Source organism: Gracilinanus agilis, chromosome 6, assembly GCF_016433145.1.
Source record: "Gracilinanus agilis isolate LMUSP501 chromosome 6, AgileGrace, whole genome shotgun sequence".
Taxonomy (NCBI): domain Eukaryota; kingdom Metazoa; phylum Chordata; class Mammalia; order Didelphimorphia; family Didelphidae; genus Gracilinanus; species Gracilinanus agilis.
The window spans coordinates 107,351,564-107,367,229 of NC_058135.1; positions in this window are offsets into that span (position 1 = coordinate 107,351,564).

The window sequence follows — 15,666 nt, forward strand, 5'->3', positions numbered from 1 at the left end:
GTCAACAGAGACTTGCCTACAGTCACACAGCTAGTAAATGTCTGAGCCTGGATTTGAACTCATGTCTTCCTGAATTTAGGCCTACTACTCTATCTACTGAGCAATTGGTAATGAAAGGAAAGGCTGATCCATTAATGGTCAATATGGCATAGGAAGTTGGAATTTAAGATTTATGGACCAAGGTGGTCAAACATGAGTTGGAAAGATTAAACATCAACATATTGTGTGTCAATGAACTTAAAAAGATGGGAATGGGAGAATTAATTCATGGCATCATTACATATTCTACCTTAGAAGAAATGGAGTAGTTCTCACAGTCAAGAAAAGGGTGACAAAAGCAGTACTGGGGTAAAATCTAAAAAAAAAAAAAAGATAGAATGACTTTTGTTTGAATTTAAGGCAAACCATACACCATAGTAATACAAGTCTATTGTACAACTTTTTATACTAAAGAAGCCAGAGTTAATCATTTCTGCGAAGACCTGCAACAGCTTCAAGAATTAATACATTCAAATTGTATGGGCTTCTTCAATAATCAGCTCAGATCCCTCTTTCTGCAGGCAAATTTTTTTTCCGATATCTTCTGTTTTGATTGTCTCCACTCTGAGATTCACACACACACACACAAACACACACACACACACACACACACACACACACACACATATATATGTATATATATATTTGCATATGAAAATGCAATTTAAAATTTTAGTGGCATATTAAATTTTTTGAAATTGGCTTTCAAGAAATTAATTTTAGTTGTGATTTTTGATAGATTATGAACAATATTACATCCCCAAATCATGAAAGGCAGAGTAAGGAAAAATGAAACTATAAAATATGATACAAAACAAAATGAAACCTTGCCATCCTCTGAGCATTTATAATTGTAGGAGATCAACAAATATATGCTAAGTGGTACAGGTTTCTCTAGTTAAGAATAGTAATATATTCTGGTAATAGTGAACCAGAAGAATTATCAAATTTTGAAATTATTTTTCTCAATGTCTAATGTGTTTTTTAAGAAAATAGGAATGTCTTATATAATAAGAAATCAGAGATAATGACTGAATTTGGTTGAGTATATTAAAAAAACTTCATGTTTCAAGTGATACAATGTTTTAGATATAGAGACCGGATGATAATTTACCTTGAAGAGGGGAAAATTTCAGAGGAATGGAATAATTGTTAACAATATTATTAATAGAATTTTAAAAGGAGGTAATGAACAACTACTAAATCAAAATCTAGCATTTTCACTAAAAACAAATTATGGATGTGAGTTGCCTAAACATGCGTAGAATTTGACCTTTCTGAAAGCATGAGATAAGACCTGGAAGGGTTATTCAGTTGTTTTCCTAATAACAGGCTGCATTTCATCATTATATATCTGATTAAAATTTAGAAGGAATTGACAATGTAAGAATCCAGGGTTTATTGGTTTGGGACAAAAAATGAATTGGTAAAATTAAATCCAGCCATCGGCCAAAATAAAAACGCTTACTAAATGTTTTTTTTTAAATTGAATTAATAATAACTCCATAAACGTGGGACATGATCCTATAGCAATACTTTGTTTGACTATCCTTTGAGTAACAGTACTAAGTAAACTAAAGAAACAGATATGTGGACTTTCTTTACTATAATTACTATAATTTACCTTGTAAACACATTTCATTCTAGACTACTTCTTATACTGGAAGGAGTCACTTCCTTGGCTTATCCTTCAGAATGGCTGGTTATTCACTGGATCTTAATTTGAAGTATTCTTACCATGTCTTTTTTCTTGTGCAGGCTGCATGCCTGACTCTTCCAGTCTTTCTCTACCATGCCCTAAATCACTTCATCTTCTACCTTTATGTTTGTCATGGTTCAGTCATTTCAGTCATATATAAATCTTCTTGATGCTATTTGGGTTTTCTTGGCAAAAACACTATAGTGGTTTGCCATGTCCTTCTCCAGCTTATTTTATAGATAAGAAAACTGAGGCAAATTGGGTTAAGTGATTTTTCCAAGGTCACATAGCTAGTAAATATCTGTGACCAAATTTGAACTTGGATCGTCCTGACTCTAGACCTGGCACTCTATTCACTGTGCCACCTAGGTTCCCCTTAGGCTAAGGCATACATGGGTTATAATTTGTCTTGGTGGTGGTGGAGGGAGAATTTATGATGAAATTATGGTTCTTTTCTGATTACATATTATTTGTTCATCTGTTTTTATATTCCACCTAAACAATATAAATAGAACTTTTATTTTGCCAGATCATCCTACCCAGTCCTCTAAGTGAGATTTCCTAGAAAAGTTTTATAGCCAGTCACAAAAGCCTATGTGAACTTATCATTTCCTAGCCATAACATTTCCTGAGGGTACCTCTATTCACAGAGTAATTGAGTTATCTGTATAGCCTATAGGGCAGCTGCCAGACCTTATTTCCTTTGAGCAACCACAAAGTCACCAGATAAGTGCCTTATATAAATGTAAAGAATTGAGAGGCAGGCATGACTGTTACGGTAAGCAGCTAGATCCAGTTTTCCAAGGCTTTCCTAAGCAGTATAAGACATTAAAGAACGGACAGACTTCATTAAAAGACAAACAGTGAGGCCATAAATGCAATATGATTAGCAATTTCCTCTTGTGTGGAGAAACTTGGCTGGCCACAGCAGCAAGGTTCAAAAGAATTAAATTTAAGTAGTGAAGTTTAAGTAATAATCTTTAATGAGTGAATGTTAAAAATGGATTGAGTGGCTCCTTTTTTTTTTTGGTAGCTCTAAAACTATGCATTTAAGACTAGGAGGTAATATTGATGTCATGGGGTAAAAAGCTGTGCACTTTTAGTACTTTGAAATGATTTGAAACAATTGTTTGTTTGTTTGTTTCTTTTTCTGAGAAGGTCCCCTCTCCCATTATACTTCTTGTTAAATATAAGAACAATGATGAGTAATGGGAGAAAGGAACTTCTCAAAAAGACCACTTTCCCCAAGGATGTCCTTTCGAACTAGTATTGAATTGGTTCCCTTTTAATAGTTTGTGAGTTCTTAACTTTTTTTTTTGGTGATACAGAGTCAACAAATAATTATTATGAACCTAATAACTCCCCAAAGCAAACAAACCACCTCCCCAAAAAAACAAAACAAAACCTGGGAAGACTTTTTTGTAGTGATGCAAAGTAAAGTAAGCAGAACCAGTAGAATATTGCACATAGTAACAGCAACAAGGTGGGATGCTCGGCTGTGAATGACTTAACCATTATCACTAAGACAAGGATCTAAGACAGCCTCAAGGGACTCATGCCAAAAATATTTCCAAGTTTTTCCCTAGTGTAAACAATACATTTCTTGTTTTACAATTTGAAAATATATGTTGTTTGATAATACATGTAATATGATATATATTATCTATCATTTTGGAGAGGGAAAAAGGGAGCTGGAGGGAGAGAACATGGTTTGCAAAATGCCAGAAAATGATCACTGAAATTCTACTGACACATAATTTGGAAAAAAATAATCAGAAAAAAGCATCAAATTATACTTTAAGAGAGGGTCAACAATATTACAGAAGTCACAGTATTATTGGCATTTATATCTTATGCTTATATTTTCCCTAGCATGTCTTCATCAGCTTAATGTACAAATATAAAACTAAATTAGAAGGATTTTAGGAAAATATGCAAAAATGAAATTATATTTAGATTTCAAAGCCACTTGACCCTGAGCCAGGGGACTTTTGTGGTCTTTGATTTGACACTAACAAGCTATGTGACCTTGGACAAATCACTTATCTATTCTAGGATGTAATTATCTTTTCTGGAAATGAAAGGGTTATTCTAATTGACCTCTAAGGTTTTTTTTTTCCTGCTGTATGACTATAATTCTATGATACTGAAGCAGCATTAAGTTCTCTCAATTCAATTCTCTTCAGTAATCCTTTGTTAGCTGCTTGCCAAAAAATGGAACTTTATGATGAATACTCATAGGAAAGAGAAAATGTCATTACTTTTCAGTCCTAAATATTAAATTTCAATAATATTTTTTAAATCTGCGATGGACTTATTATAGGTCCTTTGACTGACAGTCACTTAAACATTTTTATACCACAATAAGTGATTTCATGAGTTATACTATCTAAAAAACTCACAATTTAGTAACCTAACTTGTGTTAATGAACTTCTCATTTAGCTAAATTGGTGGCTAGACAATAAGCATTCCATAAGGAAGCCCTATTGGAGTCCTCTCCAACTTTGTAGAAAGTTCTGCTGGCATAGCCTTCGAGACCTCAGCATTACCTCAGTACCATGGTGAGACATGAGAGAAGGATTTAAATATGTGGAGGGGCATGGGACACAAAGAGTAAAGTTAAAAAATATATATTCCACTTTCTTAGTGGTGTTCTTATTTCTTTTGACTACTCAGGATGGCATATAATAATCTTCAACTTTACATGAGCTTGTTTATATTAAATGTAAAGGGGTTAACTAAATTTCATACTTTCTACAAAAGTTCCAAATAATGCGTCAATTGTCTGTGTTTTTCCCCCTTTCTTACTAGACCTATAGCACTCTGAAATGTTTTTAGGTTTAATAAGTGCTTTCTTTATAATCACTTTGTGTAGAACCAGGTTGGCTCGTGTGTTCATGACTACTTGGATAAGTCTGTGTGTGGAAAGGGCTGGTTTCTCTCTTTTTTCTTCCTTTGAGACCTTTTAAGTTCTTCATGAGATATTAAAAGGGCAAAAAAGAGCCCATGGATGGGCATCAACCAAGTCCAAGAAAGGTCCAACCCTGAGGCAAATCTCTTCAACCTAACCTAGTAGAAGATTGATTTGGTAATGAGATACTAATACTCCATCAATTTGCAATTTCACATTCAGAAGTGAATTTTCTATTTAGGAATCTCTTAATTTGGGACTCACAGTCTCCAGAGTTCATGGGGGTAGAGGAGAAAGTATTCTCTTGGTTCAAGAAAATGTTTTTGTCCTTCTATTTTTTGGTATTTTCCAAGTAAATGTCTCTTTGTAAAAGCTAATCGATATCATTAACTGGTTAAATTGATAAGGAGTCACTAATCACTGGTATCAATGAGAGTAAAGTGACAGTAATGGACCTTGGCAGTTGATTTTGAGGAAGCACACTGTTTTGAGGCTTCAGGCAATAGCATTCAAAAGCTAATCTGGCCACTTGGGGTACCTTACCTGAGGGAGAGGACGTAGTGCACATCTAAGGATCCAGTTTGCTAGGATGACTATGGTGTAGAAGATCAAGTATAAAGTCTGTGAGACTTCTAAAAATGATAAGTATATGTCATTATAAGGTTTATAAAACACTTTATCTCCCCTCTTTCTCATTTGATCCTTGTAACACTTGAAGCAAGTGATGTGTGTGATTGATGCTAATAATAACATTTTCAGAGTGCTTTAAAGTTTGCAAAGATTTACATATATGTACATATAAATATACACATATGTATTATATCAGTTGACCCTCAGCATACTCCATTAAAAGCATCTAATATTATTCCAGATTTGCAGAAAAGGAAACTGAGGCTGAGAAATTAAGCGACTTACCCAGGTTCAAAAGCTACTAAGTAGGAAGGATCCAAACTTTTGTTTCCTGGATGCAAGGCCATTACTCTATCTGTGATGCAACCTTATTGCCTAAGGAGGAGAAGTAAGGCTCAAAAACTTAGGATGATTTTAAAGTGATAGGGAAAATATTGGTACTTAAAAAGATGTCCTCTGATTTCAGATTCAGTGACTTTTATTCAGCAAAACTGAATTAAGTCTCTTTTTTTCATTGTAGACATCTAATACAGGCTTGTTAAAAGTTTGGAAGCCTTTCTCATTTCCACTTGAGTTATTATTTTGATAGCATTGCCAGGCAGGATGGGCTTTTTGATAATATTTAGTTAAACAAGAAATCAAAATAATCACTTTTCTAATTTCAAGTTTTCCCACATATTGCATGGGAAAAATGCTTAAAACCTTAAACTTGTTTTTTTTTCTAACAGTCTGATCCTTCATACATTGGCCATGATAAAGAGGAAGGCTGCATGATTAGAAGGTGGCTAATAAATTGTTTGGGTTTTGTAAAATATATTTGAAACTCCCCAAGGGTCAGAAAAGATTCATTCAGTTGATTTTGGGATCAAGATTTGTCATTTCATAATTTCAGAAATAGTAATGGTATCAGACTTGGAGGAATTGCTGTATGCCATAGGCACGTTCATTGGTTCAGTAGTGGGCAGATGATAGAGAGCCTGGGGATCAATGCCTAGGTATCATCAAAAATAAGGTACTGTGTCCTAATATGGGAATCCAGGGGCTGTCTTCAAAAAAGATGTTAGGAGTGTTCTTCCTAATGAAGCCAAATAGCTTCATTAGTGTTTGCTGAAGGACTATTATGATCTGGTCTACTAAAGAGGTTTATTTCACCATAATAGTTCAGGTCCTAGAGTAGGAAAATTAGTGATTTCTTTATCTCATGCACATGAGGTGAATGCTCAAGAAGTCAGCGAGATATACAAGATTTCTGTTATTCGTGTCCTCAAAGACTGGTATTGAGTGAAGATGAGAATCAACAAAAGGGTTCAAGCCAAGAGGAAATTTAGAGAAAAATCACACTGAGTAGTGAGGAGAGATAGCATTGTTTGTTTTTTTTTTTGAAGGTTTTTTTATTCTATTTTTTTAATTTAAACATTTATTAATATTCATTTTTAACATGGTTACATGATTCATGCTCCTACTTTCCCCTTCACCCTCTGCACTCCCCCCACCCATGGCAGCATTGTTGTTTAATGAGTGTTTTGAGATAGAACCACAGATAATACAAGATTCTTAATCAAGACTGTTACTCAGGGGAGCAGAGAATTGGACTGGCTGGAAATATTGGGTGGAAATCTATCAGATAAGGTTTTCTGTAGGGAGAACTAGATCTTATATGTGTTTCAAACCAAGAAAATGTAGTTTCCTGGTTATCCTCAGGGAGACGAAGAAAAGAACTTTGAGAAACTCACTTTTCACTTGACATGGATCTCTGTCACGGAAGGCTGAAAGCTGGGATGATGTACTGTAAGTTTCCTTGGTTTTAAACAGTTCATTGGAAAGCTGGAGTTACAGTCTAGTCAGTTTTCTATTGGCCACTGTATTATTCATCACCCCTTACACAAGGATCCACATGATATATCACTCACTTTAAATTTGATGACAGTCAAGTGCTTTTCTCTGCAGATGGATTTATTTGTTCTTTTGTCTAATAATGAGACCTATAGATCCCAATATGTTTTTCTTCTTTACTTTTCTTTTGCTTTTTTCCATTTAGTTTCCAGAAAATTCAAAAATGGATTCAATGAATTCAGTTAAATATAGTCATTTCCACATCAAATGTATGAGTGTCTATGTATACATCTGATGAAGAAACTACTACATACATAGACACACTTACATTTGTAAGTTCAAGGAGTATATATATATATATATATATATATATATATATATATATTCAAGGAATGTATGTGTGTATATAAATAATATATGGGTGTACACACACATTACTTGAATATCTCTATATAACTATATATCTGTATTTACTACTTGAATATTCTTTTTGAGGGATTCAGCTACCAGGTTAAAAACTGCTAAAATTTCATCAAAATTAACAATTTTTAAAGTTTTATATTATCAGAGAACAAAACAAATAATAAGGAAGTAAAATGTTAGAGATATGTAACAAGAATATTCCTCAAAATAAATTGGCATTAAATAAAAGGTAAAAAGAAGCAAAATAAAAAAAATTGCTGCCACCATCACTAAAACAAAACATAAATTGGATGAAGTTAAAATTCAGGAAACAGGTGCTTGTTAATAGAATTTTAACCTGTGGAGAATATCAAATCTTTGAAGATGGGCCACGTCTGGGCTAGACTAACAACATAATCTCAAATGATCTTAGATTCATTTGACAGGACCCTGTTTTCAATAAATCCATTTGGAAGCTCATAAACTGATTAGGACCTAAGTAGCAGAATGAGGCATTGGAAGTAAACCAGAGATATTCCTGTAGGCAGGCCCACAACTCTTCAATTGTGAATCTGTAGAATACTGTAAAGGCTTAGAATAAATCGGCCAATGGAACAGATATCCAATAATTCCAGTCCTAACATACAACTTCCCATAATATACAAAGATCTTTGAATATTACAGAAAAACTCTCACAGAAGGCACTTGAGAGGTTATCCAGTCCTACCCACTCTGAGAAAAGTGTGGGATTTTCTTTAATATATTTGAGAAATAGTCATCCAGCCTTTGCTTGAAGACCTCCAGGGGAACAGAACCAATTCTACTTTTGGAGAATTTTAATCTACACATAACATAGACAACAGTGGTAAGAACAATCTGAATGAATTTGTGTTTGTTCACTTCACCAATGGAAGTGCTGATATATACTAGAATTTTAGAGATGGAAGAGACTTTAAGGAAGTCCAGTTTAATCAAATTAGTCCATTCTTCTCCTTTTACTATTCGAAAGCAAAGGACTTGTTCAAGATCACAGAGGTAGTAAATATCAAAGCCAATATTGAAACTTAGATCCAACTTAAACATTGCTTTTACATTAGAGCCAAATGATGAAAATCAATATGTATTTCGGTGGAAGTGGCATTAAGCAGTTTCCTTAGAATATTTGCATATATGTAGAAAAAACAGATATTTATAATCAAAATGTCATTCATATTAGAATAAGATTGAATACAGTCATGAGTCAGGAGTCAGGAAGAATTTAATTCAAATCCAGCTTCATACATTTCCTTGCTGTCTGATTCCGAGCAAATTATTTAAATTGTCTGACTCAGTTTCCTTGTCTAAAATATAGTTGTGAAGATAAAATGAGATAATATTTGTAAAGTACTTTGTAACCCTGGAAGTATTATTAATTAAAAGAACTGGTAACATGTGCCAACAGATGGAATGTTAGCCTTAGAGTAAGATAAATCTGAGCTTGTCACATTTCTGAAGTTACTTAAAACTTAACACAAATTATTTCATTGTTTAATACCAAAATGCTAGTTCAAGTGAATTTTCAGAATCTTGAGTGTTGTGTTTCTCTATTACCTCTGAATCACTGATGGGAAATATTTTATTAAGACAGATATCAGGACTTGTTTGTCTCATCCCTTTTCCTTCCACTCTCTTCTTACTGGATCAAATCAATAATGAGATATTTGGAACACACAGGGTAGTAGTGCCAGGCACTAAGAAGGTGCTTATTTAATATTTATTCCTTCCCCTCCCACTTAACCTCTCAGTGTCCTTAGGCAACTCTCTTAGATCACAAATTATAGATGAATTTTGATTCTACATCAATGAAGGTTACTTATACACCCAGAATATGAATGAAACTCTGAAAACAGATTAAAAATATTTATGCAGGATAGTTTTTAGCAGTCTCCGCATCCTCATATAAAAACAAAACAAAACACTCTATCTCACCTAAAAATCTCCAGGCACATGGTTTAATAGATATAATATTGAGTTTGTAGTAATAATACTTAAATTTAAATCATGGCAATGGTACTTTCACTATAGTTGCAAGAATGTTGGATTAGAACTTAGATTGAAATTCCATCTTTTCTACTTATTCCATTTGTGCTATTGGTCTCTATTTGCCTATTTGTAAAATGAGGAGTTTAGTCTAGGTGATGTCAAATGATACTTTTCAACTTTAATTCCTATTATCCTATCATGTGAAATTTATGTGACCTTATCCCTTTAAGGTTGTAAAATGAAGGGGTTGCATTAGATAGTCTCTAAACTCTCTTTGAACTTTAAATCTTACGAAAAAAGGATGGTTTTTGTTTGTTTCCTACATGAACTAAAATAATGCTAATATAAGTAAAATTAGAGAAATGAGACTTTCTGGAAATGTCCTCCATTGAGTATAGTAATGAGCTGGACTTGTTTCTAAAAAAATATACAATTCAGATAATAGGTCTTCTGACTATTATTTCCCAGATAGCATTTAGATGACCTTCACCTTCCAGATGTTCCCATTAGCCTATAATAGATTTCTATTTCATGGGTGTTTAACTTCTTAAAATAGAGCAGAAGGAGACAACATGTTTTTTCCTGATTCTGGTGCTTATTTGAGCTAACAGGAATTGGGTCAGGATAAGAGAACCCAGTTCTATCCCCAAATGGACTCCTTTAAAAAACAAATTTTCTCCTAAATAGTACAGCTGACTCCTTAGTGGAATGAAAGAAAGAAATAATAAAACTAAACCTCTTTCCATTTGCATACAATATTTTCACAGAACTGATGACACTGAAATGAAGAAAGCAAGTAAATTGAAGTGTATATTACATGTCTGCATTGTATTTGTAATACATGACATATTTCAAATACTGAGAAAGGAGCTTCCATAGCATGGCATTGTATTTTAGATGTTGCTGGCATTTTCCTGGTTTTTGCTTAAATACAAATCTACCAATTTAACCATTCAGTTAAATAGAGTTTTTGGTCATGTTTCTTTGTGGATTTAAAAACAAAACAGAATAAAATCAAAACACTCTTGGAAAATTTAACAAGATGATAGATAGTGAGGGACTCTATTGTTGCTTAAAATTTAAGTTAAGATATTTTGTCATGAATTTACAAGCCCTTTTTGGGCCACAACTGGAGAGATGAAAAGGAAAGAGAGCCAAAAATATGTTTTTGCAAAAATATTATGCTGGTCTTATCTGTTGGTGTTCATTATCAGTTTTCTGCTTATCACTTCAAGACTTCTTTCATTTATTTAATGTGTTTATTAAGTATTTTTTATGTTTAAAATATGTTGACATTATTAATGAGTAAAATTTGATCTTTTATATATGTACTTTTAGAAAACTAACATATATACTTAATATTTAACAAAATATTGTTTTAATGGTAAATTTCAAATTCAAATAAATTTTCAAAATCTTTTTTGCGTGATAATAAAGTTTATTTGCGTAGTTCATTTGACAAGGGAAACTATAAGGAAGAAAAACACTGATTTCTTATAAAATAATATCTAGAAAATGAATATGTAAAATCCTCAGTATCTTAAAGTATTATATTTTGTATTGACAAAAAGAGCATAAAGCATCATAGTCATTCTTTATTAAAATTTGGGTTTTTTAAATTATTCATTCATGCTTACAGTTTTAATGGCATTATTTGATTTTTTTGTGAAAAAGAAAGGGAAGGTAGAGGATGGAAAAGAGTTTCTACTCCATGGACACTTAGAAAGAATTAAAAAAAAACAGACACAACTGTGAAGACTCACATACTCACAGGTTTGGGGGAAAGAAGTCTTTAGATGGAAACCTGGAGGGTAGGTCCATATTCACTTGTCTATATTGTAAGAGTTCCAGAGGCATGACCAGGTGTTCTGGTTATATTCATATTTCCTGCATGATTCCTTCAATCCAGTCTGGCAATCTGACAAAATGTTGCCATGTAAAAGCAAAGGATGTAGGGAAAGGGGGAGAGGTTCCCAGGCGGAAATGGGCATCTTTCCATCCATTTAAAGGCACATGTAAGGTAGAATAGCTAAACAAGTTACTGTATATGATAGTGATGGAATATTATTGTGCATTAAGAAAAGATGAACAGGATAATCACAAAAAACTCCTAAAAAGACTTATATGATGTAAAAAGAGATGCAATGTGAAGTGAGCAGGACCAAGAGACTATTCTACACACTAAAATCAATAAAGGATAATGATCCATTGTGAATTACAACTATTATCAATAATATAGGGATCCAAGACAACTCCAAATAGCTCCTGACCCAAAAGTCTTTCCTCCATCATAGATAGAACTGACAAGGTTTGAATGCAAATTGAAGTATACCATTTTTCACTTTATTTTCTTCATAAGCTTTTTTTTCCATCTAAGTGATATATTTTCTTTCACAACATGATGAACACAGACATATATATTGCACAATAGTACACGTATAACCTATTTTTGCCTACGTGCCATCTCCAGAGGGGAGAAGGGAGGGAGAAAATGTGAATTTCAAAATGACAGAAAACAATGATTAAAAATGGTAAGGGGTTGATGGGTGGCTCAGTGGATTAAGAGCCAGACTTAGAGATGGGAGGTCCTGGGTTGAAATCTGGCCTCAGACACTTCCTAACTGGGTGACCCTGGGTAAGTCCTTTAAACCACATAACCTAACCCTTACCGCTCTTCTGCCTTGAAACTAATATAGGATTGATTCTAAGATGGTATCTGTATGTAATTTGGAAAAAAAAATATATATATATATATATAATTAAAAACTTCTACAAATGGATTGACAGAAAATCAGAGAGATTTTTAGAACTGTCACCCTTTGCCCAACACTGTGGGCTCTTAAGAAGCACTCTCCACATCTTGGAGCTCTTATNTATATATATATATATTCAAGGAATGTATGTGTGTATATAAATAATATATGGGTGTACACACACATTACTTGAATATCTCTATATAACTATATATCTGTATTTACTACTTGAATATTCTTTTTGAGGGATTCAGCTACCAGGTTAAAAACTGCTAAAATTTCATCAAAATTAACAATTTTTAAAGTTTTATATTATCAGAGAACAAAACAAATAATAAGGAAGTAAAATGTTAGAGATATGTAACAAGAATATTCCTCAAAATAAATTGGCATTAAATAAAAGGTAAAAAGAAGCAAAATAAAAAAAATTGCTGCCACCATCACTAAAACAAAACATAAATTGGATGAAGTTAAAATTCAGGAAACAGGTGCTTGTTAATAGAATTTTAACCTGTGGAGAATATCAAATCTTTGAAGATGGGCCACGTCTGGGCTAGACTAACAACATAATCTCAAATGATCTTAGATTCATTTGACAGGACCCTGTTTTCAATAAATCCATTTGGAAGCTCATAAACTGATTAGGACCTAAGTAGCAGAATGAGGCATTGGAAGTAAACCAGAGATATTCCTGTAGGCAGGCCCACAACTCTTCAATTGTGAATCTGTAGAATACTGTAAAGGCTTAGAATAAATCGGCCAATGGAACAGATATCCAATAATTCCAGTCCTAACATACAACTTCCCATAATATACAAAGATCTTTGAATATTACAGAAAAACTCTCACAGAAGGCACTTGAGAGGTTATCCAGTCCTACCCACTCTGAGAAAAGTGTGGGATTTTCTTTAATATATTTGAGAAATAGTCATCCAGCCTTTGCTTGAAGACCTCCAGGGGAACAGAACCAATTCTACTTTTGGAGAATTTTAATCTACACATAACATAGACAACAGTGGTAAGAACAATCTGAATGAATTTGTGTTTGTTCACTTCACCAATGGAAGTGCTGATATATACTAGAATTTTAGAGATGGAAGAGACTTTAAGGAAGTCCAGTTTAATCAAATTAGTCCATTCTTCTCCTTTTACTATTCGAAAGCAAAGGACTTGTTCAAGATCACAGAGGTAGTAAATATCAAAGCCAATATTGAAACTTAGATCCAACTTAAACATTGCTTTTACATTAGAGCCAAATGATGAAAATCAATATGTATTTCGGTGGAAGTGGCATTAAGCAGTTTCCTTAGAATATTTGCATATATGTAGAAAAAACAGATATTTATAATCAAAATGTCATTCATATTAGAATAAGATTGAATACAGTCATGAGTCAGGAGTCAGGAAGAATTTAATTCAAATCCAGCTTCATACATTTCCTTGCTGTCTGATTCCGAGCAAATTATTTAAATTGTCTGACTCAGTTTCCTTGTCTAAAATATAGTTGTGAAGATAAAATGAGATAATATTTGTAAAGTACTTTGTAACCCTGGAAGTATTATTAATTAAAAGAACTGGTAACATGTGCCAACAGATGGAATGTTAGCCTTAGAGTAAGATAAATCTGAGCTTGTCACATTTCTGAAGTTACTTAAAACTTAACACAAATTATTTCATTGTTTAATACCAAAATGCTAGTTCAAGTGAATTTTCAGAATCTTGAGTGTTGTGTTTCTCTATTACCTCTGAATCACTGATGGGAAATATTTTATTAAGACAGATATCAGGACTTGTTTGTCTCATCCCTTTTCCTTCCACTCTCTTCTTACTGGATCAAATCAATAATGAGATATTTGGAACACACAGGGTAGTAGTGCCAGGCACTAAGAAGGTGCTTATTTAATATTTATTCCTTCCCCTCCCACTTAACCTCTCAGTGTCCTTAGGCAACTCTCTTAGATCACAAATTATAGATGAATTTTGATTCTACATCAATGAAGGTTACTTATACACCCAGAATATGAATGAAACTCTGAAAACAGATTAAAAATATTTATGCAGGATAGTTTTTAGCAGTCTCCGCATCCTCATATAAAAACAAAACAAAACACTCTATCTCACCTAAAAATCTCCAGGCACATGGTTTAATAGATATAATATTGAGTTTGTAGTAATAATACTTAAATTTAAATCATGGCAATGGTACTTTCACTATAGTTGCAAGAATGTTGGATTAGAACTTAGATTGAAATTCCATCTTTTCTACTTATTCCATTTGTGCTATTGGTCTCTATTTGCCTATTTGTAAAATGAGGAGTTTAGTCTAGGTGATGTCAAATGATACTTTTCAACTTTAATTCCTATTATCCTATCATGTGAAATTTATGTGACCTTATCCCTTTAAGGTTGTAAAATGAAGGGGTTGCATTAGATAGTCTCTAAACTCTCTTTGAACTTTAAATCTTACGAAAAAAGGATGGTTTTTGTTTGTTTCCTACATGAACTAAAATAATGCTAATATAAGTAAAATTAGAGAAATGAGACTTTCTGGAAATGTCCTCCATTGAGTATAGTAATGAGCTGGACTTGTTTCTAAAAAAATATACAATTCAGATAATAGGTCTTCTGACTATTATTTCCCAGATAGCATTTAGATGACCTTCACCTTCCAGATGTTCCCATTAGCCTATAATAGATTTCTATTTCATGGGTGTTTAACTTCTTAAAATAGAGCAGAAGGAGACAACATGTTTTTTCCTGATTCTGGTGCTTATTTGAGCTAACAGGAATTGGGTCAGGATAAGAGAACCCAGTTCTATCCCCAAATGGACTCCTTTAAAAAACAAATTTTCTCCTAAATAGTACAGCTGACTCCTTAGTGGAATGAAAGAAAGAAATAATAAAACTAAACCTCTTTCCATTTGCATACAATATTTTCACAGAACTGATGACACTGAAATGAAGAAAGCAAGTAAATTGAAGTGTATATTACATGTCTGCATTGTATTTGTAATACATGACATATTTCAAATACTGAGAAAGGAGCTTCCATAGCATGGCATTGTATTTTAGATGTTGCTGGCATTTTCCTGGTTTTTGCTTAAATACAAATCTACCAATTTAACCATTCAGTTAAATAGAGTTTTTGGTCATGTTTCTTTGTGGATTTAAAAACAAAACAGAATAAAATCAAAACACTCTTGGAAAATTTAACAAGATGATAGATAGTGAGGGACTCTATTGTTGCTTAAAATTTAAGTTAAGATATTTTGTCATGAATTTACAAGCCCTTTTTGGGCCACAACTGGAGAGATGAAAAGGAAAGAGAGCCAAAAATATGTTTTTGCAAAAATATTATGCTGGTCTTATCTGTTGG